Below are 25,501 nucleotides of genomic sequence, written 5' to 3'. Positions count from 1 at the left end.
ATATGGGATCGATAAGGCACACATGAATTAGCCAGAGCTCAGGTATAGAGCACATAGCAGCACAATCCACTCACTATTGATTACTGGCTTTGCAAGAGAGAAACCACTTTCTCATGGGTGAAAGTGGTGCAGGAGCATGTGGATACACAGCTGTGTGTCGAAATGCATTTCCTGTGTGTGTGTGTGTGTGTGTGTGTGTGTGTGTGTGTGTGTGTGAAATGTTTCTGTGTGTCACAGGCAATGTACACCGGCTGCGTTGCGGATCTGGCAAAACTGCCGGATCGACTCTCGCCCATGTGGATTGATGGCCGATACATGCGGTACGGAAAAATTACGCACCTGTTCTATTTTTGTCGGATCCTGCATACGCCTGACAGATGACATGAGTGTGGGTCTGTTCGCAGCCGTACCAGAGCCGTACCGCATCTGTTCCTCAGAGTGAGTGGCTGATAAACCATTGCCTGCTTGCCACAGATCAGATGCAGTGTGTTTGGCACTGTATTGGTGGAGCCGAGACTAATGCGTTTTGCCTTGAGAGCCATTTAGGTACGTAGGTGACCTTTAACCTGCCCCGGCTTTCCCTACCATTGAGGCCAATTTCAGGCTCGGCTGAGCTGGGAGCTTGATGTTGGGGATTTCCACAGCTTTCTTAGCCAAGGCCAAGAGGAAGACAACTAATGTTGAGCACTGGCATCATAGAACATTGGACCATATAGCTATAGTATGTATATATATATATTATATATATAGTGATGTCACGGTACCAATAATTCAGTAGTCGGTACCGGTACTAGTGAATTTCCACGGTACTCGGTACCAATTTCGGTACCATTTGTTCCAATGAACAAATGGTATGTACTGTAGCCTTCAACTTTAAAACAAAACAATGTGCTTCTGCTTACTTCTTACATTCAACTCTGTATGGCAGTGAGTGCAGACAGTGCAACACCAGTGGCATGTAGCCCTCAAGTATTGTTTATTGGAAAAAAAGAAAAGAAAAAAAAAACGATACCCTCGCTCGGTACCATGCAAAAACAGGTACCGAAGTACTGAAAACAATGTAGTACCGACTAAGTACCGAATTACCGAAAACCGTGACAACACTAATATATATACATACATATATATATATGTATGTATATATATATTATATAGCTATAGTGCAGTAAGAAGACTGGAGGAAAATAATGATCTCAGTCTGAAAAGGGCTTCAGTTGAGGAAGCCCTCATATATATATATATCAGAGAGAGGCTGATATATAGGTTGAACGCCCAGGCTCCTCTCATACAGCGGCAACTGCTTGATACATAGGGACACACACGCGTCACGGGCTGCACGGGGACCCAGAAGTGGGGGAAACTCCCCATTCAAAACAATGAGCGCTACCCCCCACACTACCGTTTGCTGCGCAGCAACAGACCGGAAGTAACTCCAGAGTGTCCCTACGTATACTGGACTTAAGGTCCTCACACATAGTGATCACTTTATAAGAAACAAACAAACAAACAAATAAACAAAGAAAAAAAACAATAATAATATTATTACAACAATTAGAATTAGCTCCGCCTCCATACTGTAAATGAATAATACAAGAGAGTCATGTTGTTAGAAACACATTGACTTCACAGCTCTAGCAGCAGCTGGGGGAAGCCCTGCTCGGGGATTGCCTTGCTAGCATGCTGAGAGTGGCACTTGGCAAAATGACAAACCCATCTGTCCACCTGAAGGTAGATGCCTCTGCTGTGTGTTTGATTCATGAAACTCACGGCTCTTTCAATCTTAGTCTGCATTGTGAGTAAATGCAGTGTGTCCATCATGATAACACGGTCTAGTGAATGGCTGATATTTAATAATCTTAGCCTTGACACAACCAACCCCCTCTTGCCAGTGAACAAGCAGAGAATCACTGAAATAGATACACAAAAATACAACAAAAGTCCAAAGCCTTCATCTAAATCAACCATCTGAGACTGGTGCATTTTGCATATATAACGCCTTCATAAGAGCACACGCTCCAGCTACTGACTCTGTTAGGAGTGTGAATCCACACTTTCCCAATGTGTAACCCCTCTGAACTGTCTGGGGAGGCCTCTAGTGCCCCAGAGCCATGCAAATGTACAGTGTGAATATCTGTGGCCCACACACTAAGACACAGAGGCTGTGGGAGGATGTGCATTCATTACCATTCAGATACTGCTTCCTAGACAGTCCATATGCTCTATGTCCAAATCCCAATATACAGCACATGACCAAACATCATGTCAATCCTACCAAGGACTCTACCACCCCACCCCCATATCCTCCGCCCACAGCCAGCTCCAACAGCAGACCCACCACCACCCCCACATCCTCCACCCACAGCCAGCTCCAACAGCAGACCCACCACCACCCCCACATCCTCCACCCACAGCCAGCTCCAACAGCAGACCCACCACCACCACCACCCCCATATCCTCCGCCCACAGCCAGCTCCAACAGCAGACCCATCACCACCACCCCCATATCCTCCGCCCACAGCCAGCTCCAACAGCAGACCCACCACCACCCCCACATCCTCCGCCCACAGCCAGCTCCAACAGCAGACCCACCACCACCCCCATATCCTCCGCCGACAGGCAGCTCCAACAGCAGACCCACCACCACCCCCATATTAGGGATGGGCATCGAATTTCGAATTTTCGAATAATCGTTGTTATTATCAAGGTCGACTTTTATTATTGAAATTCGAAATTCGAAAAAAAAAAAAAAAAAAAAAAAAAATTTGTGAAATGTTGCATTGTCTCCCCTGATTCTAAGTATAGTCAAATCGCTTGGTTTGAGCAAGTAAAACAATTTTTATAAGCATTTTAAGCAAGGTTTATGGAAAAATGAATGGCGGATGAAATCCCATGAAGAGGGAGGGGGTGACTTTGGCCCCCCTTTGGCACTCAGACCTGAGCCTACTAAATATTTAATGAACCACTCATGATTGTCAAAACTGTTTTTTATTTTCGAAAATGTCAATGTCATGTAACATGTTCTTTACTTCAGTGGTGCAATGCTTGTTTGAGCTAAAAATCCACAGCAGAAGCTTTTTATATTAATTAATAAAGCCGTAGACTTAGAATCAGGGGAGACAATGCAACATTTCACTCACAAAAAAAAAAAAAAAAAAAAAAAAAAAAAACATTTTTTTTTTTTTTTTCGAATTTCGAATTAAATTCGAATTTGGCCAGCGAATTTCGAATAGTGTTTTTGCTAGAAATGCCCATCCCTACCCCATATCCTCCGCCGACAGGCAGCTCCAACAGCAGACCCACCACCACCCCCACATCCTCTGCCCACAGCCAGCTCCAACAGCAGACCCACCACCACCCCCATATCCTCCGCCGACAGGCAGACCCACCACCACCCCCATATCCTCCGCCGACAGGCAGCTCCAACAGCAGACCCACCACCACCCCCATATCCTCCGCCCACAGCCAGCTCCAACAGCAGATCCACCACCACCACCCCCATATCCTCCACCCACAGCCAGCTCCAACAGCAGACCCATCACCACCACCCCATATCCTCCACCCACAGCCAGCTCCAACAGCAGAACCACCACCCCCATATCCTTCGCCCACAGCCAGCTCCAACAGCAGACCCACCAACACCACCCCCATATCCTGCGACCACAGCCAGCTCCAACAGCAGACCAGAATCCCCTCACTGACATTAATCTACAAACCAAAATCTAGATTTCATAACCTTGGATATGAGTTGAGAACCCAAGACAAAATAGTCCCCTCCGCTGCTCAAGATTTTCATAGGAGAAAATGGCTGCTTAGTGCCTGTGACCTGGTAGAATTTCTAGCCCATAAACAAACTAATAACTTGGCCAATTGTATGTAACATACAAAATAAAGCAAACGGTAATGTCTAAGAATGCAAAGACATGTAACTGGCTCGTTAAACTGGCATTCCAGGAATAACGTTAACGTGTGCGGGTCTTACCCCGGCCCCTCTGACATTCCAGGCCAGCAGGCGTCACATTTGCCTCGGATTCTCCGCTCCGGTCGACACGGAAGCAGCTGGCTGCCTGGTTCTCACCGGTAGGACATAGCACGTGGGAGGTTCACGCTATTCCAACCAGTTCCCCTCCCTGCGAACAGGCGCCCTTAATGACCAGAGGAGGAACCACATTAGCAACCAGGATATTGCATGTTTTGGTGAAGGGGGTTCCTATATGAAGGAAGCCCCCGGGAGGCTCGGGGAGAACATGCAAACTCCAAACAGAAAGGCCGTTTTGACGACCCCACCTAGGCGGTGGGCACTCGAGGACATGCGGACGGGCACGCATTCCTTCAGCATTCACAGCGTCCCAGGTGGGAATCGAACCCAGGACCTTCGAGCTGTGAGGCGACAGCGCTTACCACTGCACCACCGTACCCCCTAGCCACTTACGTCTTTAACGGTGGTATAGAGCTCAAACGGCTCTGTCGAGACCATGGCGCATTGATGTGAACGGTGGACAGACCATTAACTGGAACTACTTAGCTAGGTGTACATTATCACAAAATAATGGACACCCTGCAGCCAATCAGAATCAAGCATTCCCAGACCAGACCATATAATATAATTTAAAGTAGCAGCAATCTGGGCACCCATAGTCCATCAGTCTGATGACTAATAAGACTCTGGGACAGACGGCTGATATGTCAGGGTTTCTGCTGTAGAGTGGACGTCCACGCCAAGACTTCCACTTCCGCACACCTTGGTTATTGTTTAAAGTCGAGTGGAGTAACTTGGAGCTGATCGATTGTAGGTGTTTTAGGTCCGACGACATTTCGGCTAATAATAATAATAGCTGCATATGAGACGTTGTCGGACTGTAAACAATGACGGAAGGGGTGGAACGTCCATTCTACAGCGGAAACCCCGAAATATCGTCCTACTGTCTTCTTAGTCGTCAGACTGATGACAACTCCAGATTGAAGTAGCAGCAGCTGCACTGCATTCATAACATTAATGTATTATAGCTGCTTCAGAATATTTTACTCTATTATTTTAGTTTATATTATTCTCTTTAACTTACATCATGCATCTTTTGGATTGTAAATTCTTCTTCCTTCTAATTAGTGTGTATATTGTATATATTGGACTGGACTATTTTATATATTTGTCTTCTGAGTCTGACTATTGATGTGACCGCTACGTTGCATACTTGCATTAGGTCAAATTCCTCATATGTAATCTGATTACCTACTGTGGCGATAAAAATGATTCTTATTCTCAACATACTAGCGCCCTACATTTCCTTCCCAGTCATGGTCGTGCTCCCCGCGCCTTGGGCAGGTCGAGCTGCAGCATCCAGGGGAGCGGGTTAGGAGGGTGACCCTCTCCTCTCATTAGCCGGGTAATGAGCCATGCTCTGGAGCTGCTGTAAAGCTACAACAGGCTGTAAACTCCCCACACCACCGTCAGCCTGCAACAACCCTCCCTGCCACATTCTAAAGCATGTAGTGTGTGATTGTGTCGTGTGTACCTGTTCCTTCTAAATAGCTGCTACACAATACATTCCTTCAAGGATAAGGTGTTTTTTAATGCATTGCTTACCGTGGTCACAAATCCTGTGAAGATAATAAAAGCAACAAAAAGTATGTTCTACTCATGTTAGTTTCTGACTTCTCTTTAGCCTTCAAACCACAAGTAATTGGCTCCAATTGTACTGTAAGCTAAAGACCTTGAAAAACAGCTCACAAAGACATACATAGTTAAAAAAAAAATTAAATCAATAACTGTTGCCACGAAAAGTCAGGCTGTTATTACCAATTCAAATTCAAATTGGAACAAATTATTCATTACACCGGGGACTAATTTCGGTGTAAAATAACTACTTTCCTGAGATTGCAAAAGTGTTTACAGCCGGCAGCTGTAAGTTGTTTGAGGAAAAAGTTGCAACCCTATTTATTATTATTTATTTTTCTACAATGGTTTCATTGGGCACCGGCTACATGGATGAGATTTGCTGGCAAAACAAAATCATTGTTGATTGTTATTTTCATAAGATTTGTTGACATAAGCAATGCATTAGAAAACACCTGCCTTATCCTTTAAGCATTTAAGGCTGCCTCCATCATTATCTTAGTTTTGGTTCAGTCCAAATGTGCTTATATCATAGAAAACCACACCCAGGTGTTGAAGTACTGTAACCGGTGCAGATTTGCAGGTTCAAACCTTCTCCTCCACCCTCTCCCCTCTCTCTGACACTGTGTGTGCGCATTTGTGTTTCATGAGGAATGAGGAAATTAATTCTCAATTCATTCCCAGAGGTTTCTTAAACTGTTTGTGCGTGCTTGCGTGCGCTTCCGTGCGTGTGTGCATGTTTTACCGGCTTTGTCCACACACATCTCGTGCTCACATCCCGTGCTTTAACACACATAGTCACTTATAGAAGTGGCTGCACTGCTTAAAAAACACAATAACCTATAAGTTCAAAATGTTCAACACATAATTAGTACAACAATATAAGATCAACAGTATATGTAGGATGTTTACTGAAGCTATACAGTAGGGGTTTAATTTATTATGATGTGATTTTGTGATTGTAGCCAAGTGCAAACATGCTGAAAAATATATAAAAACTCAACATACTGTACATTTAAAAAAAACTAAACCGGGATTGTATTTCTGTTTGTGTGTGTGTGTGTGTCTGTTTATACCAGTTGAACAAGGCAGGCACAGCAGCGACTGGAGTGTCAGAGTCTTCCAGCAGAAAACTGAAGGTGACATTCAAGAGACAGCAAGACATTGTGCTGGGATTCTCCAAGGAGCATGCCCTTTTCTGCTCTGCTCCCTCTCTCATCCTCGCGTTTCTTCTCCTCCCGCTAAATCCCCAAATAAATCCCTGCTCCATTAAATCACGTAAATGGAGGGCAGGCTTTCAGTTTAATTCATAAATAATAAAATGGCCGGTGGGAGGCCATAATACAATCACTCTAAAACACATTTGACCAAAGTAAAGTCCCTCATACAAAATAGATATACAATCCTGAGCGCCTGGTGAAATGCGCTGCGTGGTGCCCGCCCGCCCGCCCGCCCACACACACACACACACACACACACACACACACACACACACACACACACACACACACACACACACACACACACACACACACACACACAACCTGTAAACAACCTGCAGTTAGAAAGCTAATTTTCAGCTTAATATGCGATGCAATGTGGCCAGCAAGAAGACTGAACCATGCCCACACCCCTGTACTGAACTGGTAAAAGACTGCCACCAAATTGAACCTGGCTGTAATAATGACATGAAGCCCATGGCTGCAAGGAGTAATTAACATTACATACTAACAAAAAAAAGAAAAAATCACTACCTACTAACACTTTCCTCATCACGGTGAATGAAAAATAAGTCCAGCTTTTAATGCAGCTGTGTGAGCTTAAGTTATGTATTTATGGTTAATGAATTGACTGCATTTCTAGGCTACTGTGTGCACTTGTATGTTTATGTAACAGTAGCCTTGTTTGGCGTAATATCCTCCTGCATGGGTGTAAGGTAGCAGCAGTGTCAATACTGTAGCAGTGTATTCTGATGGCATTGATTATTGTTTCCTGTGCATTTCATGGAGCGTGTGTGTGGAGAGAGAGAGAGAGAGAGAGAGAGAGAGAGAGAGAGAGAGAGAGCGAGAGAGAGAGAGAGAGGGGGGGGGGGATCATGCCCCTCCGGTCAAATTTAATGCCCACCCAGCAATGTGTCTCTCCCGCTGACAGTGTATACTGTACATAGTCAGAATCAGAATTCCCCAGGTGCTTATCTCTTACAGTATTTAGTGCTATAATTGCCGTAGGCACAAATGATTTGCTGTACCTTGTTGTTTGAATTTTCTGCTGCAGGATTTTACTGTTTGACCTGCTGCTCATAAGAAATCTCCGGTGGAGTGGATGGGTAGGATCAATGAGGATCTGATCAGCCTTTTGAAGAACTAGGCATCTGGAAATTCACCACGATAAAATTATCTTGAGTTTTTGTTTATCGCGACAGACGATAATATCTTATACCGTCCCACCCCTATGCGCAGGCAAAGAATCACACACACATACAAACACACTCGGTAATAGCAAGAAGAATGAGGTGTTATTTGGAGAGAGGAGCGATCCTGTCCCCTTTGTTGCCAAGGTGACGAGGTACGTTCTTGTCACAGCTGTGGAGCAGCGACAACCCCTCCCAAACCTCATTCACACCCCCACACTGCACCTTCCTCTGCCCTTCTCTCTCTCCTCTCCTCTTCCTCCACCTCCATCACTCTGGACGTGCTCCGTTCACCTGACACATGCGGGACGAGGACAGGGACAAGCATCGGAGGCAGCAATCTGATGCTTTCCCCCACCTCGTTTCTCTAAGGATGTTTTTCTGAGGAGGCATTCCCTCCCTCTGTTTGTTCTTCTGATAACAAACTGGGGATCGTAGATAGCTGTCACCCATCATCATCCATCATCATCCATCATCATCCATCATACCAGAACTGATCCCTAGCTGTGGCACACATATCCATACTCTACCAAATACACACACACACACACACACACACACACACACACCCAGAGTGTTGGGACTAAGACTCAGGAAACGTAATACGTTACTCATTACTCCTTTAAAAAGTAATATGATTACTTTACTGATTATTTGGTATCAAAAGTAAATAGTTGCATTACTTGTTACATTACTATATTACGTTTGCTACCCCCCTCCCCCTTCAAAAAAATTATGTAAAACCTGTTTAGCCAGCTCCTTTTAGAACTGAATCCACTTTATTAGAACAATAATTAACCTTACAGGAGGAGTGAACAATCAGCCAAACTGCATAGTTTCTATTTACCTACCTAGGACAAAAAACTAATTGCGTCCTGGCAACGCAGTAGTCTCACAGTCTGACAGCCAGACCTATCTCCACACTTCTGTTTTAGCGCTGTGCCAGCACTGGAGAAACTAATGCAGTAACTTAAAGCTACTTGGATTAGGAACTGTAATATTAGTACGGTTTTGGAAATTGTAATCCCTTACAATACTCATAACTAGGGAAAGTAATATATTGCAGTAATACTGTTACTGAGTAATATATTACTGCCCAAGACTGCACACACACGCACACGTTTTGTCTAGTCGAGCCCCCTTAAACAACAAGTCATAATTCAAATGTTACATGTGTAGGCTTTGCACTAGATGGCAGTATGGTTAGTTGGTATAGCTTTATGAAGTACAGCAGTCTGCCGTAGGCCCGTACCCATCGCCGCAGCCCTGAACTGAACCTCGCAAAAGAAGTGGCATAATCACAGAATGAAATATTAAACACCACTACAATATTCCTCCGGTTTGTGCTGAGGAAAGCCTTCCTGGAGGCCTGTGTGGGGGTCCGTCTGCTGCAGACGAGCAAAGGACTGACGACTGTAAAATATACTAGCGAACCACAACACATGTGCAGACACACAGCATGTACGTGTTTGAACCACAACACATGTGCAGACACACAGCACGTACGTGTTTGAACCACAACACATGTGCAGACACACAGCACGTACGTGTTTGAACCACAACACATGTGCAGACACACAGCATGTACGTGTTTGAACCACAACACATGTGCAGACACACAGCACGTACGTGTTTGAACCACAACACATGTGCAGACACACAGCACGTACGTGTTTGAACCACACACATGTGCAGAAACAGCACGTACATGTTTGAACCACAACACATCTGCAGACACACAGCACGTACGTGTTTGAACCACAACACATGTACAGACACACAGCACGTACATGTTTGAACCACAACACATGTGCAGACACACAGCACGTACGTGTTTGAACCACAACACATGTGCAGAAACAGCACGTACATGTTTGAACCACACACATGTGCAGACACACAGCACGTATGTGTTTGAACCACACACATGTGCAGACACAGCACGTACGTGTTTGAACCACAACACATGTGCAGAAACAGCACGTACATGTTTGAACCACACACATGTGCAGAAACAGCACGTACATGTTTGAACCACACACATGTGCAGACACACAGCACGTACGTGTTTGAACCACAACACATGTGCAGACACACAGCACGTACGTGTTTGAACCACACACATGTGCAGAAACAGCACGTACATGTTTGAACCACAACACATCTGCAGACACACAGCACGTACGTGTTTGAACCACAACACATGTACAGACACACAGCACGTACATGTTTGAACCACAACACATGTGCAGACACACAGCACGTACGTGTTTGAACCACAACACATGTGCAGAAACAGCACGTACATGTTTGAACCACACACATGTGCAGACACACAGCACGTATGTGTTTGAACCACACACATGTGCAGACACAGCACGTACGTGTTTGAACCACAACACATGTGCAGAAACAGCACGTACATGTTTGAACCACACACATGTGCAGAAACAGCACGTACATGTTTGAACCACACACATGTGCAGACACACAGCACGTACGTGTTTGAACCACACACATGTGCAGACACACAGCACGTACGTGTTTGAACCACACACATGTGCAGAAACAGCACGTACATGTTTGAACCACAACACATCTGCAGACACACAGCACGTACGTGTTTGAACCACACACATGTGCAGACACACAGCACGTACGTGTTTGAACCACACACATGTGCAGACACAGCACGTACATGTTTGAACCACACACATGTGCAGACACAGCACGTACATGTTTGAACCACAACACATGTGCAGAAACAGCACGTACATGTTTGAACCACACACATGTGCAGACACACAGCACGTATGTGTTTGAACCACACACATGTGCAGACACACAGCACGTACATGTTTGAACCACAACACGTGCAGACACAGCACGTACATGTTTGAACCACACACATGTGCAGACACACAGCACGTACGTGTTTGAACCACAACACATGTGCAGACACACAGCACGTACTAGAGATGCTGCGATCGAGATTTTTTAATTCCGATCCCGATATTTTAGCCTCAAAACCGATCCGATTCCGATCAAATTTCGATACCCGATTCGATACCGATTTCGATCCGATACCGATACAGCACATATTTAAGCCTCTCTATGCTGTCTGATAGCTAGCAGGCAACAAACATTTTTAGGGTTAGGTATGTAGGCTATGTGTGTGCTTTGGTAATATAGTATGTAAACGATTTAGTTGATCTAATTAATTTGATGTAAAACTAAAACATAACAATCAAATACACACTTCTTTTGTAATGGGTGAACACTGGACACAAATAATTATTGTTTCCTCACACATACACCCCCACTCTGTCTCACACAGGACACATACACACACAGCCCTGCCCCTGTCTCTCTCTCACACACACACACACACACACACACACACACACACACACACACACACACACACACACACACACACACACAGCCCTGTCCCTGTTTCTGTCTCTCACACACAAAGTTTGTGCATACATTTCCACTGCCAGATTGGAGGAGTCTTTTGTCAATTTCTAATGTTACTTCTCTTCAGTGCAATACGTTTTGATAACGACCTGCTGTACAGCGCCGTTCGCTCAGTCAATAACGTGTCGTTAACGTGAGTTAGAGGAGAAAGATAGCTGGTGTTAGCTAGCTAATTAGCCATGTTAGCTGCCTCAGTGGGTATCGTTAGCCTATAGAGAGTATTTTTCTGACGTTTATGTTAGCTACTCCTCAAACCTGCGGGTGGAAATGGTTTATGCGATGCGATGTATGTTGAAGCAAGACAACGTTTTAATGTACCTTGAATTGGACAAATTACGACGGGTCGTGCTCACGCAGATCTAAGCCCTGGCCATCCTAGGCTCAACGCGAGACTCATCAGTCATTCGGTTGAGTCTCGCAAAGTTACACAAAGTTTGTGCATACATTTCCACTGCCAGATTGGAGGAGTCTTTCGTCATTATCTAATGTTACTTCTCTTCAGTGCAATACGTTTTGATAACGACCTGCTGTACAGCGCCGTTCGCTCAGTCAACTAACGTGTCATTAACGTTAGTTAGAGGAGAAAGATAGCTGGTGTTAGCTAGCTAATTAGCCATGTTAGCTGCCTCAGTGGGTAACGTTAGCCTATAGAGAGTATTTATCTGACGTTTATGTTAGCTACTCCTCAAACCTGCGGGTGGAAATGGTGTATGCGATGCGATGTATGTTGAAGCAAGACAACGTTTTGGCCCTGGCCATCCTAGGCTCAACGCGGCCTCTGTGTGCTGCTGCTGCTGCTGCTGCATGCTGGATAGAAATCCTGGAGCGGAGTCATGGAATGGAGTGCTTATATCGGAGCCTTGGATCGGTCATTTTCGCTGGAATCCGATTCAATCCGATCCATGTTTTTTGGCTGATATCGCGCCGATATCCGATCACATGATCGGATCGCAGCATCTCTAGCACGTACGTGTTTGAACCACACACATGTGCAGACACAGCACATACATGTTTGAACCACAACACATGTGCAGACACAGCACGTACATGTTTGAACCACAACACATGTGCAGACACACAGCACGTACATGTTTGAACCACACACATGTGCAGACACAGCACGTACATGTTTGAACCACAACACATGTGCAGACACACAGCACGTACGTGTTTGAACCACACACATGTGCAGACACAGCACGTACATGTTTGAACCACACACATGTGCAGACACAGCACGTACATGTTTGAACCACAACACATGTGCAGACAAACAGCACGTACATGTTTGAACCACACACATGTGCAGACACACAGCACGTACATGTTTGAACCACAACACATGTGCAGACAAACAGCACGTACATGTTTGAACCACACACATGTGCAGACACACAGCACGTACGTGTTTGAACCACAACACATGTGCAGACACACAGCACGTATGTGTTTGAACCACACACATGATGATGTTATCAAAAAAATCACCACTTTATAGACACGAAAAAACCGACAGGGGAATAGAGCGATCCATGATATTGTCAGGCCCTCGTTTTGCAGCGTGCATGTCCTCAGGTGACATGGCCTTTTCAACACTCACACACCCCCCCCTCCCCCCCTCCCCTAATAAGCATCTGGCAGACTGAGAGAGCGCGCGTGAAAAAGTCAACGAAAGTCAAAGCCCAAAGGATTGCATCGTCTGCTTGCCTGCCTGCTGAATGCAAATAGAGCCTCTCTCTCCTTTCTACTTTCTACCTTTTAACTTGTTCCTCATCATGACTCATCCAGCTGGCCCCAGGACCCGTTTGATTGCCAAACATTCCGCTCAGAGATTTACACACAGAGATTTATCAGCGCCGACAATTCATACCAATGCACGGGCAGACACGCTCGCGCACGCACGCACATACACACACGCACACTCACACACAATCATCATCGTCACCATCATTGCCCTCAGGGGTAAACTGAAACTCCATTTCTCTATTCGCCTGATCTGCCGGCAGAGAGAAACATTTCCCCCCGTCAGTCTCCGCTCTGCTCCTGCCGCCATTGGGCTGTTAGGCGGGAGTGATTTGTTGAGCAGAGATGGGGGCATCGGTCTCTCCCATCACAGCGCCTGGCGACCCGTGATGCTGCAGATGACAGTAAGCCATAGGAAATGGAGGCGGGGCCGGAAGGTGGAGGGACGATGACAAACAAACTGCTGTAGGCCTGTCACGATAATTCATCCACTTATCGCAACATACGTATATGGACATGATGACCTCAATCATTTTTCTGACCTCGATAACTGCCCATTGTGTTTGCGTGTTTGTTTACAGAAAGGAAGAGAAAAACTATGCTGAGGCATGTTTTGCTGTCATTTCTGGTCGCACTGCTTCTGTCCTCACACTCTCTCTCTCTCTCTCTCACACACACACACACACACACACACACACACACACACACACACACACAGAGAACCAGGTGAAGATAACGCGTTACTCGAGAACCATATTTAATTTTATTTTTTAGATATACAGTAGCTGTTTGTTTGGAATAAGCAAGAAAATGCTAGCCTGACACCACCAGAACAATTGAAAATGGGTCTACTCTGCCATATTGCAAATTGGTGTGGTGAAAACATTCGTCGGGTTCCCAGGCTAAGAAAATGCTGATTCAACCCTCTGGACCCCAAACCCAAATTTCCAACTCTATATTGTGAACTACCCACTGCCGGTGAGCACTTCAGTGAAAACAAGCTTGTTTTAAGCTTAAAACAGCCATATTTAATCAAAATAACTTTACATGTCTCGGTTGAAATTTAACCACAAATAAACCATTTGCATAAACCAGATCCAGTATGATTTATGACATTATATCTGTGTTGTACTGCACTGCGAGACATTTTTGAGTTCTACCTACTTCTAGCCATGATTGTGCTATTTCCATCGAGGTGCAGGATTTCACTATGCAGTGAAAAATGAGCCCACAGTGAGTCAAAATGTGACGGGAGTGACAGGAGAGAGAGAGGGGTGACAGGAGAGAGAGAGGAGTGACAGGAGAGAGAGAGGAGTGACAGGAGAGAGAGAGGAGTGACAGGAGAGAGAGATGAGTGACAGGAGAGAGAGAGGAGTGACAGGAGAGAGAGAGGGGGAGTGACAGGAGAGAGAGAGGAGTGACAGGAGAGAGAGAGGAGTGACAGGAGGGAGAGAGGGGGAGTGACAGGAGAGACAGGGGGAGTGACAGGAGAGAGAGAGAGGAGTGACAGGAGAGAGAGAGAGGGAGTGACAGGAGAGAGAGAGGGAGTGACAGGAGAGAGAGAGGGGGGGAGTGACAGGAGAGAGAGAGGGGAAAAAACTGCTTGGGGTCCCAAGCATTAAAGGATGGCTTTACCGATAATCAACCCACTTTGTATCATTAATAATCTTGGTAATCTAAGCACATGGAGACACTGCATGAAATCGGCCACGCCCATCACGAGGGAAAGCTCTTCATTCACTTCTATACACCAGCGTCATTTTCCTTGAATTAAACGTAGCTAAAAGCTGTTGTGCGGTGGGCTGTGCAGACAACAAATGTAAAAAATCGCCAATTAAAGTTTTTTGGTACTCCCGAGCAAAACAAGGAAGCCATTGAGAATTGGCGAGAAGAAAAATGTGGATCTAGCTGTCAATGAAGTAAGTTGGAGTGTTCATCTTCCATATGATCTTTGTGTGCAACACAAGTTTTTGTTTCCCCCCGTTTTGGCCATGGTTTCTGAATGATGACGGCGCGCTCTGCAGTGTCTCTATGGGCAGTGATTACCTTCCCTCTGTTTTCCTCCTTTAACAAAATGCTCCGTTGTGACACGTTTTACGTCACAACTCGTCACTCACAACAGAACTGCGGTAGTTCTGCTCAAAATGTGGAATCTGCTCCGAGGGCGGCTGTTATTGTTTATTTTTATTTTTTAAGTGGAGAATGGAGAGCCTTAACAAGCCTTAATGGCTTCCAGCTGGTGGGGCGCAGTTTCTGCAGGTAGAGAATTCTCCTTGAGGAAAACAGAGAGAGAAGGTAAACACTGCCCATGTGCTTATATTACCGAGATTATAATGATACAAAGTGGGTTGATTATCGGTAAAGCCACCCTTTAAATGAGAACTCCCAGTGAACTGCAGCAACATTCTAGAATTCTACTGGGGTCTAGAGGGTTAAGAATTAAACGTAAATTGCTATTTTAAACGGTGTACTTGCTTTATTATGCTATTATCATTATATCAGTGGCAAAACAATAAATCTTAAAATGACAATAATATTGTTTATCGCAATTATCTCTGTGACAATATATCAACCAACAAACAGTAGTTATTGTGACAGGACAGCTTGCTTTTCAAATCTCACACAGTAACTGGCCGTCGAGTAAATACAGTACTAAAATAGATTTGAGCTAAAACAATGGACAGATAATTGTATTCAGTGTTGCGGCATTGGATTTGTGCTGTGCAGGATGAACATTGAGGTAAGATATTTCATGAGCAGCTAACGCAGGTCCCCCGGTGTGTTTCACATCACTTAAGAACAGACTCACACCTGGAAGGTAGGGCTGGGTATCGCCACTGACTTCCCGATACGATACGATTCCGATACACAAGGTCCCAAGTCGATACGATTTCCGATACGATACAATACAATATCGATATTTTAGTTACAATACCAGTTTTGCTTTGATAATGGAAGAGATTCTCAAAGAACTAATACTGTAAATTGTACAAGGAACCCTCTAACCTGGTGCATTATTAAAAAATATTAATATTTACATTAAGAATTGACCATAAAGCAAGCGGTTACATCATGTAATTCTTTTTTATTTAAACATGACCAACATAGTCATCCAACATCTTATCTTTCTTTACAGTCTTCTGTCTCTTTCTTTACAGTCTTCTGTGAGAAGCCAAACAAATTTAGATTTCCACTATACAACAGAATCATTGAACAGCAGCATGTTGTAAATGGTGTTTTATAAAGTATAAATGCTTTGTAAATAAAATAAAATAAAATGCAGCTCATGAACATTTCCAGTTCACAAACATTATAGTGCAAACAGATTTGAGGTCTGTACATCTGGCTCATGGTGCATGCACAATGCACATGTAGCCTACAGTATTTATGTTTTTGTTTCAACTTGAAACTATGTTTTAACTACCACACACAGCCTATAATATTATAGCCTATGTTTATAAAAAATAAAAATAAAATGTAAAATGCATTTTAAAAGATCGATACTAGGATTTATGTATCGATACTTGTTCCTTCACATGAATATCGATTCAATATCGATATATATATATATATACACATATATCGATTTCTTTTAACCCAGCCCTAATGGAAGGCTATTGTTTGTGTGACTGCCTGTTTCCTCCCTTCACTCCTATTTACCTCTGCTTCCTCCCTTCACTCCTGTTTACCTCTGTTGTCTTCCCTTTCTCTCGTCACTGCCTTGATTTCATTAACATTTTCCACCAAACCTAATTTCACGCAATAAATGCATTATCCTAATCAACATTGAGGAGTGGAGCGTGGACTGGTGTGTGTGTGTGTGTGTGTGTGTGTGTGTGTGTGAGAGAGATTCTGTGTGTATGTGTGTGTGTGTGTGTCATTAGGTACTTCCTGCTACAGTACCTCTGACTCCTAGCTCATCTGCATGGTGGAATAAACCGGGTGTTCATTAGCCGCAGCCCCATTTACCCTTGCTCCCCTAATTTCTAATGATCCCTATGTGTGTAGTGTGTATGTGCACGCACACATGTGAGCACACGCAGATTTGTGTGTGTGTGTGTGTGTGTGTGTGTGTACCTGTGTGTGGGTGCGTATGATGACTGCAAATGGCAAATGAAACCCCCATTCTCAGTCTGTGATTACAATGCATGCATTGAGGACTGTTTCGCCCGGCAACAGCTCACATCACGCCTAGTCTCACTCACACACACACACACACACACACACACACACACAGCCAGCTATTTCATACAGTAGCGCTGATCTGCCCGATCACAGTGGGATTATCCCAGCGCACGGCGCTGTGTTCTCCGCCTCGTCTCAGGCCTCCACTCTCAGATGAAAACCAAATGAAGACAAACGCTCCGTCAGGGTTGACAGATGCAAGTCATTCCCCTGAAAGGCTGTGCTATGATCTCCAAACCATGACAGATGTTTTTAGCCGTGTGCCTTATTTAGATGATGTCATCAAATCAACAACATGGGCAGACGCAGTGGTAGTGCCACTCCACACTCACACCAGGCCACGGTATTAAAGAAGTAGGGCATATAATGTATATAGGGAGTGACAGCGGTGGTACAACCACATCGACTTCATCATCACAAGTCCTCCTCAGACAAGCCCATTTTCTCCCTCAACCTTGCAACTCTGCATACAGATGCTTGATGGTAACATGCTCATGCTGGTTGATGTTCAGTACTGTACGCAGCATTCTAGTGTAACACTCATCCAGCGACTGGAGGTTGGACTTCCACTCACTGGCCATGGGCATTCAGAGCCTTCCATGCGAGCACAGTACAGGGCTTAAAATTCGGTGCGGGGTTGCGAGATTCGCCCATCTTTTTGGAAATTCCCGCATATTTTCAATTCATAAAGGGGAGTAATCCCGCAATGGTTTACGCCAGGGGTTTCGAACACACGGCCCGCCACGCCACTTATATCAAGTTATAGTGAAATCAGGCCCGCCCCGCCGCTCGTTGTAAAACACAGAGCGCGCTCCCAAGGCGCTGCCTTGGCGCAGGGTTGCCAGATAAATTTCCATAGATGTGCAGTTCCTTGGGCAGTTTTGTGTGCATTTTGGCGGGTTTTGAACTCTTTGTGCTAGAAACCGTCAGCAGTATCTGGCAACACGGCTTCACACTCCAGGCCAGCGGCCTGCTAATCACCTGCATTCGGTTCACCAGAGTAAAAAAAAACAAGTGGAAAGAAAAACATGCACGCTAAAATGTTGTCTTTTGTTGAGAAGTGAACATTTCGGTGTCAAAAGGCAAAAGAAAGGTTGATGACGACAAGCACAGACAGTTTCAGGACAAGTGGGAGAGTGATTATTTTTTCGTCGAGTTCAAAGGGAATGCTGCCTGTTAGAGAAAATCGCCATACTAAAATAATATAACTTGAAGCGAATAAGAATAAGAGAATAAGCAGGGATGCAAACTAGTCACCTTTAGGTAACAGTGAGTCACCTTTTTCATCCCAAAATAGTGCACTTAAGTGAATGATTTTGTGTCTGCCCTGGTATCTGTCACCTTTTTAACTATCCATGACTTTGCATCCCCGAATAAGAGTCTAATTACTGTGTCTTTTGTCATTGTGTTTTATCTGGAGACTAGCAGCAGCCATAGGCTTTCAGTTGTATTAAAGCTTTTATTTTTTGTATTGAGTGATACACTTTACTAAAACACTCATATCAATACCTCAGGTGTGCATAAACTACAGGTTAACACATTCACTGCCAGACGTTTTTTTTTTACTGTAGGTAGGTTCTGCCAGAGGGTTTTTTTGAGGATTCTGGCTCATCTTTCAAGACCCGAGGATTCTTTTCTGCTAAGATTTTGTGAACACACAATATCTCAAAAGAACTAATAGAATGTGTGCTTTCTCTGTCTAAAAGAGTTAGTTTGTAGAGTTAGTAGTTATGTAAGCATTAGCAGTTGAATACAGCATGGTTTCAGCGTCTGAAAAATTATTTTGAGATAAACGGCTTTTTGTGAAATTCGATAGAACAGTCACTTTAACCATTCATTTTTGGCATCAGTAAGACGTCAGACATCTAAACAATAGTTTTGAACAGTAATTTCCTCCATAACAGCAGGAAACCCCCCTCTGCTTCCAACTCCTCCCTCCGTGGGCGTTCTCCTCCGCCCTCCTTGGCTCTGCAGCGGGTCTGTGACAAACGAGTTGCTGCTGCCTGTCTGCTGGCGGCCGCTGTGCAAGTCTGGATATGGGCTCGCTCGTTTCTTGGGGTTTGTGTTGAGAGCTTTGATGAAGCTTTTGCGATTCTGGTCTTATTTATGCTGCGTGTTTCAAAGTGTGTTCCACCCGTAATCTATTATGCAAATTTGCAATCCCGCACCGCCAGCAATCAGCGCGAAAACGAAAGCGTTTTCGCCAATCCATTTTCAAGAGAATGGCTTCCTCACACTGCTTTTTGCTTGCCTTCCTCTAGTCTGGGAGAGCACTGTCGCCACTTAGTGGGTCGGTGGAATGGGTTGTACATGTTCGGTGGCTCCAATAATTATATAAGAGATGTAAAAGGGTTAGATGCACATCCCACGGTCAAAAAAAATAAATTCATTTTTTTGACGTATTAATACGTCATTGGCAGTCAACCGTTGGATTTTTTTTGACGGATTAATACGTCATTGGCAGTGAACGTGTTAAGTAGCCTAAAGACAAAAATGTGAAATTATTATTGTATTGTATGTTATCGGACAGGAGAAGCAGATATTTACTGGTTATCGTATTGGCTGAAAAAAAAAAAACCCCAAAGTCTATAAATCCCCCATATCTGAATAACATAAGGGGGGAATTCCCCCCCAGTTTGCAAAGTGAATTTTAAGCCCTGGAGCACCTTCCTCACTTGAAGGTGTTGTTCTGACGACTTGACCAAGGAGCCCAGCTATTTGAAGGCATTGACTTCTTTCAGAGTAGTGGCCCCTGTTGTTGTTAGAAGGTGGATGTTCCGGGAGGATGTTGTAGGTGAGGACCTTGCTTTTCTTGGCATTTAGCCAAGGTAAACCACAGCTTATGATGCCATGAAGCCGGGGATCAATGAGGGTTTCCTGTTCCTGGTTCCTCCAGCCATGCTGCTCTGCTTCATTAGTGCTCCACTGACCATCATAAGGCAATCATGGAATCAATTGAAGTGTGGGTGGAGTTTCATCAATACTGTCAATTTGGCATCAGTAACTTCATTCATATAAAATTGATAGTAGAGTAGTCAGCTACAGTCACTGTGTTTTTATGAAGTAGTCGACCACAGCACTTGCGTTTTCATCTCTCTGAGTCATAAGGTGACTCTGTGAGGAGCAGCAGCAGCCAAACAGGCTGTTTCAGGGCATCCTCTAAGGCAGGGGTGGCCAAACTACGGCCCGCGGGCCAACTGCGGCCCGCTGCCCGTTTTTAAGTGGCCCGCCATGAATTTAGCAAACTTTTTTTTTTTTTTTTTTTTGCTAAAAACTTTTGTCCGTTTTTCTGTTTTAAAGTTTAAAACGGAAAACGAAAACGGGACAAAAACTTAAAAACAAAAAAATTAAGAAAAAGAAACGGAAAAACAAAAAAACGGATTCCCCCATTTCGTTTTTTCAATTTAAAACCATTGAAAATGGGTTATACTTGAGTACCCTGACCTGGTCTATTTATTTTTAAACATTTTTAATACTGAATGAATGTTTAATACTAATGTTATGTTAAATTATCTCTGTCTTAACCTGTTGGCACAGGAAAAGAACATTTGAAAACATACAGAAATACCCATTGTAATAGGTGAGCACATCAATAAACTATGTGTCATATATTTAAGTAGAAATAAAAAAAAATTATGGCACAAGGGTTTTCTGGTCACATTTTTTTGCCGCGAAAACTGCCGTGCTTAATATTGTTTGGCCCGCGGCTCCTTATATTTTTCTGTATGCGGCCCACAACCAAAAAAGTTTGGCCACCCCTGACTCCGGACACCTTAGAGCAGGGATACTCAACTTGCTTTGCCCGGGGGCCACTTTCGTGAAATGATAGAAGGCCAGGGGCCAGTTAATAAACAATCAATATACATTTTTCTCTAGCGGATTGTAGGTTTTTGGGGTGTCAGCCGGAGTTTAGTCTGACAATGTTGTGCACACAGGATAGTTAGTTAGGTTAAGTACATACATAAGTGCCTGGGTAGCGAGCAGACGGCGGTATTTGACAATTTAGCAGCTAAATCATAGATTATTGAAAGATATTCCATATTCCAGACTGAAATGCTATAACAGAAGTGGCGTATTGGCCAGAATGACATGAACATTTGGACACTTAGGCCATGTTCACATTACAGGCAAATCCGATTTGCTGATAAAGTCATTAATCATCATTATCTTGATTGGTTTCCCAAATCTGATTTGGGAGTGTGTCCGCACTGCCACAAATCTGATTCTCAAGTCGGATCTGTGTGGCCAGACCTAAACAGCCTATCTGCATGGGTTGCTATGGTAACGACGTGGGCGTCAGTAAATACGTACATTGGTGACGCACTCAAGTCACATCAGTCAAAAGCAGATTGGAAACTACCTCCATATGTGGTTTGGGACAAGTGACACAAATCAGACTTGGAGCGTCCAGACTCATAAAACCAATCTGGATAAAGTCATTAATAGGTCACTAAAGTTCACAAATCAGATTTGGCCTCCTAGTCTGAACATGGCCTTATTCAGCGGGTATCTTGCATGTTGCATTCAGGTGCACTGTAAAAAGAAAAAGAAAAAAAATTGCAATTCCATCGCGGGCCACACAGGGGGCGCCCGCGGGCCGCCAGTTGAGTATCACTGCCTTAGAGTCTAAGGTGTGTGCGCTGTATATGACTCACATATAGCTCCCTCTCTGTATTCACCTACTGACACTGCAACAACACTGTGTGTTTTAAATAGGATGCTGCTGGCCCATTATGCTTGAAAGGGGAAAAATGAATTCCCAAACAGGGTCAGTCAAACTTTGGCTGAGTCCATAAAATTGTTAATGTACCCAGGGAGAGGAAGCTAGCCAGCAGATCAGGAGAGTCATGGACTGTATGGATAGACTAGTATAGAGGGAATAACCTCCTGATATCTAGGGATACACTGATCCACATTTTTTCACTTCCGATCCGATTCCGATACCTGAATTTGGATATCTGCCGATACAGATATTATTCCGATACTGATATTTTTCTTGAATATACAGTATAGGCAAATATTAAAGATTTCTTTTTTTAAATATACCTTACAAAAAGCAGACAAAATTAAGAAAATATACAAGGCAAAGAAGGATACTATTATACATGGGCAAAAAAATAAAAATAAAAATAAAAAAAATCCGATTCCGATCCGATCCGATTCGTGAATTATGTCAGTATCGGCACCCGGTACCGATATTGGATTGGACCCATCCCTAACTCTTACATGCAGAAATTTATATCAAAGATAGTCTGCTCTGTTGCTCTGTTATCACCAGTTGGTGCAACACAAACATGTACAATTTGTATGTTGTTTCATTTTAATGAGTCCAAATGATTATTTATTGGTGAGTCACAAAGAATGAGAAAGGTTTGACAAATTCTGGGTAATGGTTTTGCTTTAGTTGCTTTACTGTATACAGTTTGTTGGGAAATGTTTAACATAGCATTTGGATACTATTTTACATTACGTTCAATTACTGAAGTGTTGCCAGTGCAATTTCAGTGAAGAGTCCTATGTATTGGCTAACCCAGTGCCTGTGCAATGACGCAAATACTTGAATGTTTTTGGGTTGCCATTATGGACAGGAGTCATAGAGCTACTAACAGTGTAAAGCTTCTGGCATACTCTTCGCGCCCAGCCAAGCGCATAGGGCGCGCCGCGATTATGACGTCATCGCCCGGGGCGTGTCGGGGGGCGAGGCCTGAGCGCAGCGCGGCGCGTCCATGGAGATTTTTCTATCAGCGCGTCGGGTTTTGCTGCCTGTGCCTGTGAGATCTCCGTGGTAGGCTATCAGTGGATATTTGCTGTGATTGAGCCCTCACTGTCGTAAAGTCGCCTTTGAAGCATGACGTTCGATTATAACGAACTAGTTGTGTGGCTTAGCCTTCCCAAATGTTGAGGGTCGTTTTTTAGAATTGAATACATAGAATTGGGAACGTTACATTCAATTTCATTCAGACTGCCTGGAGGAGCGAGCTGAGCACTGAGTATGTTCTGTTTTGGCCCGCGCAGAGTGCGTGCGCCCTCCTCGGAGCCCCGCCTCCAGCGCGTGCGCGAAGAGTATGCCAGAAGCTTAAGGCCTGAGTGGCTGGACTCCAAGTCTGAGAAATGCTTGGAGGTGATGATGGCATTAAAATGCCTCTCCTCACAACAGGGATAGCGTCGGCATTGAACTTTGATTTTCATATTCTCAATGTAAATACCTATAAATACTTTGAAGACTTAACAGGCTGCACTGCGCAGTGATTGGCTTCAGTTTTCTGCTATTGCATTGTTACTGTGAAGATCTGTTTACTAAATGATTAAGGTGTGCAATAAAAACAAAAAGGGAGTACAATGTGGGTATGGATGTTTAGTGATGTGGATGCTTCTGTGTTTCTTCCTCTTTATCCATCAGACACTGGACAAAAAGGAGCTGTATGCGGAAAGATCCAACGCTATACACGTTTATGGATCAGTCACATATGCATCATTTACAGAGAGAATGCAGGGAGATCTGTCACAGATTCTTGTAGGCTACAGTAACTGAGGACCATTACAGCAAGCTTTACTATCGTTTTCTGATCTCGGAGACTGAAGGAGTTCTCTGTTGTGTACTATGGCAGCTATCACTAAAGTTTCAACTCTAACTCTACAAGCTATCGGTTATGTGTGGGTAACATTGACTGTGTATACTAATATGGATAATCTGTCTCCCCCTCCTTATTGGAGAAGTGAAGCCAAAATACCCCAATCAGAGTGCTGCCATCTTGTCATTTTATGACCAGAGTCTGAGCACTGGTGACCGGTGGATGGAACTGCAGTGTCAGGTTCCCGCCCCCCTCTGACATTTTTACGTACAGTAGCTGGTTCCATCTTTCCGTAGTGTATTTATATACAGTCAATGCTCAACACTCAATGGTGGTGGGTAATGGGACAGGCACTAAATTACTCATAGATTTATGTGTTAATCCTGTGACTGGTGAGCTGGCCAGGATATTTCATAGCCTTCCAATCTCCAGCCCCTCATCCTGCAATCTGGGAACCCATAGTCTATCCCATGTCGAAATAGACTCTGGGTTCCCAGATTGCTCACCCTGTGACTCTGAATAGCAAAGAGCAGTTATGCAGAATGAATGGATGAATGAATATTATGTGAATGAAGGGAGAAAAACAGGTTTCTTTGCATGCATATTTTTATTCCTAGTGAAAAGGATAAGATACAAGTTTTGCAGTGTAGAAAAACATACATCCCTGTTAAGTCACCATTATAATCATGTCAGATAAAATTGATATACTGATTGGTTATTAGACATTGTGAATATTTCATTAAAGAATGTTTGCATATGATCACATTTATGAAGAGTAGCTATTCCCTATAATGCCACTAACATGGATAGGCAATATATTATATTAACTCATTGAGTGCCAGCCACTTTTGGAGAACGGACGCTCCCAGTGCCAGAGTTTCAGAGCGTTTTCAGTAGTGATTTCTCGAGGCCCACAGAATATTGTGTGATATTACTATGTAAACACCGAACACGCACAAAGAACGATGAGACTCTCTTCTATCATCTGCAAAAAAAAGTTTATTGATATCATTTTCCATTCTTTAGTTATCAGCCGGAGAAGATAGGTTGATTTCAGCAAAAAAACACGTTTCAATTTAGAAGCTGAGATATTCAGCCTTTTGTGAAATTAAGCATTTCAAGCACATCACTGACTCTGAAGGTAATATTTTCTGATGTAATGACACCTCAAAAATAATTTCCTTCAATAAAACAGTGAAAACAAAGGAATTTTGTTTGGCCAAATAATATTTTTTAGCTGCAACCAGCAGCGCTGGCCCCTGCGTGCGCAGACCCTACACCTTCTTGCTGGTCTTGATTTACTGCTGGTGGGCATCAGATATTCCAGCTTGTTTGCCTGTCTCTGTGCATCGAGCCTGCTGTCTGGGTCTGTGTTTACTGTCAATGGTTGTAGCCTATGCTGCCCTGCGTGCCCCACCCCCCTCCTCCTCCTCCGTGGGAGTGTCTCTGGGGCTCTGCTGCGTTTGCTCTGCGTTTGCTCTGCACTGAAAAGTGCGCTGC

General features: G+C 44.0%; 1 protein-coding gene across 1 annotated transcript in view; it reads right to left on the bottom strand.

The window, feature by feature from the left end:
- The window catches only part of nalcn (sodium leak channel, non-selective), a 151,915-nt gene that overhangs the window by 43,374 nt on the left and 83,040 nt on the right, over positions 1 to 25,501 (bottom strand). The window lies entirely within an intron of this gene.

This window comes from Poromitra crassiceps, assembly GCF_964638095.1.
Source record: "Poromitra crassiceps genome assembly, chromosome: 6".
In the NCBI taxonomy this organism is placed as follows: domain Eukaryota; kingdom Metazoa; phylum Chordata; class Actinopteri; order Beryciformes; family Melamphaidae; genus Poromitra; species Poromitra crassiceps.
Note: the sequence above shows the minus strand (reverse complement) of the source record. Positions and strands in the feature narration are given on the sequence as shown.